Below are 4,307 nucleotides of genomic sequence, written 5' to 3'. Positions count from 1 at the left end.
AATACCTTGTACCATAGGCACCATGACCTTTGAGAAGGCTCTGTGTGACCTAAGGTCAAGTATAAACCTCATGCCTCTCTTTGTAATGGAGAAGCTAGGGATCATTGAGGTACAAGCTGCAAGAATCTCACTGGAGATGGCAGACAATTCAAAGAAACAGGCTTATGGACTTGTAGAGAATGTCTTGGTAAAGGTTGAAGGCCACTACATCCCTGCTGATTTCATATCCTAGAGACTGGTAAGTGTATGGATGAATCCATCATCCTTGGCAGACCCTTCCTAGCCACAGCAAAAGCTGTAATTGATGTTGACAGAGGAGAATTGATCATTCAAGTGAATGAAGACTCCCTTGTGTTTAAAGCTCAAGGATATGCCTCTGTAACCATGGGGAGAAAGCATGAAGAGCTTCTCTCAATACAGAGACAAACAGAGCCCCCACAGTCAAACTCTAAGTTTGGTGTTGGGAGGCCACAACCAAACTTTAAGTTTGGTGTTGAACCCCCACATTCAAACTCTAAAGTTTGGTGTTGGGAGGCTCCAACATTGCTCTAAACATCTGTGAGGATCCATGAGAGCCTACTATCAAGCTATTGACATTAAAGAAGCGCTTGTTGGGAGGCAACCCAATCTTTAATTATCTATGTTAAATTTCTATTTTCTTTTGTTATTTTATATTTTCTGTAGGTTGATGATCATGTGAAGTCACAAAAAACAATTGAAAAAGCAAAGATAGAAGGAAAAACAGTATTAAAAATAGAACACCCTGGATGAGAAACTTACTGGCGCTTAAATGCCAGTAAGGGTAGCAAAATGGGCGTTAAACGCCCAGTCTGGCACCATTCTGGGCATTTAACGCCAGAAATGGGCACCAGATTGGCGTTTAACGCCAGAAATGGGCACCAGATTGGCGTTTAACGCCAGGAATGGGCAAGAAGCTGGCGTTAAACGCCAGAAATGGGCAGCAGCCTGGCGTTTAACGCCAGGATTGGCAGAAAGGGGCATTTTTGCATGCCACTTGGTGCAAGGATGAGATATCCTTGACACCTCTGGATCTGTGGACCCCACAAGATCCTCACCTACCCCACCTCTCTCTCTCTTCTTCACCCATTCACCAATCACCTCAATACCTCTTCCCCAAAAACCCCTCACCTATCAAATCCCACCATTCTCTTCACCACTCACATCCATCCTTCATAAAACCCCACCTACCTCACCATTCAAATTCAAACCACTTTCCCACCCAAACCCACCCATAATGGCCAAACCATACCCCCCTCTCCACTCCTATATAAACCCATCTTCACTCCTTCATTTTCACACAACATAACACTACTTCTCCCCCTTGGCCGAAACATTAAGCCCCCTCCATCTCCTCTATTTCTTCTTCTTCTACTCTCTTCTTTCTTCTTTTGCTCGAGGACGATCAAACCTTCTAAGTTTGGTGTGGTAAAAGCATTGCTTTTTATTTTTCCATAACCATTTATGGCACCTAAGGCTAGAAAAACCTCTAGAAAGAGAAAAGGGAAGGAAAAAGCTTCCACCTCTGAGTCATGAGAGATGGAGAGATTCATCTCAAGGGTGCACCAAGACCACTTCTATGAAGTTGTGGCCAAGAAGAAGGTGATCCCCGAGGTCTCTTTCAAACTCAAAAAGGGTGAATATCCGGAGATCCGACATGAGATTTGAAGAAGAGGTTGGGAAGTTCTCACCAACCCCATTCAACAAGTCGGAATCTTAATGGTTCAAGAGTTCTATGCCAATGCATGGATCACCAAGAACCATGATCAAAGTGTGAACCCGGACGCAAAGAATTGGCTTACAATGGTTCGGGGAAAATGCTTAGATTTTAGTCCGAAGAATGTAAGATTGGCATTCAACTTGCCCATGATGCAAGGAGATGCATACCCTTATACTAGAAGGGTCAACTTTGATCAAAGGTTGGACCAAGTCCTCATAGACATCTGTGAAGAGGGCGCTCAATGGAAGAGAGATTCAAGAGGGAAGCCGGTTCAACTAAGAAGGCATGACCTCAAGCCTGTGGCTAGGGGATGGTTGGAGTTCATCCAACGCTCAATCATTCCCACTAGCAACCAGTCTGAAGTTACTATAGACCGGGCTATCATGATCAATAGCATCATGATTAGGGAGGAAGTAGAAGTTCATGAAGTTATATCCCAAGAACTCTACAAGGTGGCGGACAAGTCCTCTACTTTGGCAAGGTTAGCCTTCCCTCATCTCATTTGTCACCTCTTCAATTCAGCTGGAATTGACATAGAGGAAGACATCCTCATTGATGAGGATAAGCCCATCACTAAGAAAAGGATTGAGCAAACAAGAGATCCCACTCATGGACATGAGGAAATTCCTCACCATGAAAACCTTGAGATGCCTCAAGGGATGCATTTTCCTCCACAAAACTATTGGGAGCAAATCAACACCTCCCTAGGAGAATTAAGTTCCAACATGGGACAACTAAGGGTGGAGCACCAAGAACATTCTATCCTCCTTCATGAAATTAGAGAAGACCAAAGAGTCATGAGAGAGGAGCAACAAAGGCAAGAAAGAAAAATTGAGGAGCTCAAGCACTCCATTAGATCTTCAAGAGGAAGAACAAGCCGCCATCACTAAGGTGGACCCGTTCTTTAATCTCCTTGTTCTTTATTTTTTGTTTTTCGAATTTTTATGCTTTATGTTTATTTATGTTTGTGTCTTTATTACATGATCACTAGTGTCTAAGTGTCTATGCCTTAAAGCAATGAAAATGAATCTATCACCTTTCTTAAATGAAAAATATTTTTAATTGAAAAAGAAAAAGAAGTGCATGAATTTCGAATTTTATAATAGATTAATTATTTTGATGTGGTGGCAATACTTTTGTCTTTCTGAATGAATGCTTGAACAGTGCATATTTTTGAATTTGTTGTTCATGAATGTTAAAATTGTTGGCTCTTGAAAGAATGATGGAAAAGGAGAAATGTTATTTGATAATCTGAAAAATCATAAAATTGATTCTTGAAGCAAGAAAAAGCAGTGAAAAGCTTGCACAAAAAAAAAGAGAGAAAAAGAAAGAAAAGCAAGCAGAAAAAGCCAGTAACCCTTTAAACCAAACGGCAAGGGTAAAATAAAAAGGATCCAAGGCTTTGAGCATCAGTGGATAGGAGGGCCCACAGGAATAAATTCCTGGCCTAAGCGGCTAAACCAAGCTGTCACTAACCATGTGCTTGTGGAGTGAAGGTGTCAAGTGAAAACTTGAGACTGAGCGGTTAAAGTCGTGGTCCAAAGCAAAAAGAGTGTGCTTAAGAGCTCTGGACACCTCTAATTGGGGACTCTAGCAAAGCTGAGTCACAATCTGAAAAGGTTCACCCAGTTATGTGTCTGTGACATTCATGTATCCGGTGGTAATACTGGAAAACAAAATACTTTAGGTCACGGCCAAGACTCATAAATTAGCTGTGTTCAAGAATCAACATACTTAACTAGGAGAATCAATAACACTATCTGGATTCTGAGTTTCTATAGAAGCCGATCATTCTGAACTTCAAAGGATAAAGTGAGATGCCAAAACTATTCAGAAGCAAAAAGCTAAAAGCCCCGCTCATCTAATTAATACTGATCTTCATAGATGTTTTTGGAATTCATTGTATATTCTCTTTTTTTTATCCTATTTTATTTTCAGTTTCTTGGGAACAAGCAACAATTTAAGTTTAGTGTTGTGATGAGCGGATAATTTATACGCTTGTTGGCATTGTTTTTAGTATGTTTTTAGTATATTTTAGTTAGTTTTTATTATGTTTTTTATTAGTTTTTAAATAAAAATCACAGTTCTGGACTTTACTATGAGTTTGTGTATTTTTCTGTGATTTCAGGTATTTTCTGGCCGAAATTGAGGGACCTGAGCAAAATTTGACTCAGAGGCTGAAAAAGTACTGCAGATGCTGTTGGATTCTGACCTCCCTGCACTCGAAGTGGATTTTCTGGAGCTACATAAACCCAATTGGTGCGCTCTTAATTGCGTTGGAAAGTAGACATCTTGGGCTTTCCAGAAATATATAATAGTTCATACTTTGCCCAATATTTGATGGCCCAAACTGGCGTTCCAAGTCAGCTTAAGAATTTTGGCGTCAAAACGCCAGAACTGGCACAAAAGCTGGAGTTAAACGCCCAAACTGGCACAAAAGCTGGTGTTTAACTCCAAGAAAAGTCTCTACACATGGAAGCTTCAATGCTCAGCCCAAGCACACACCAAGTGGGCCCGGAAGAAGATTTCTGCATTAATTACTTATTTCTGTAAACCCTAGGCTACTAGT

Source organism: Arachis ipaensis, chromosome B1 (assembly GCF_059453495.1).
Source record: "Arachis ipaensis isolate K30076 ecotype BB chromosome B1, ASM5945349v1, whole genome shotgun sequence".
In the NCBI taxonomy this organism is placed as follows: domain Eukaryota; kingdom Viridiplantae; phylum Streptophyta; class Magnoliopsida; order Fabales; family Fabaceae; genus Arachis; species Arachis ipaensis.
This window is presented reverse-complemented; position numbering follows the sequence as displayed.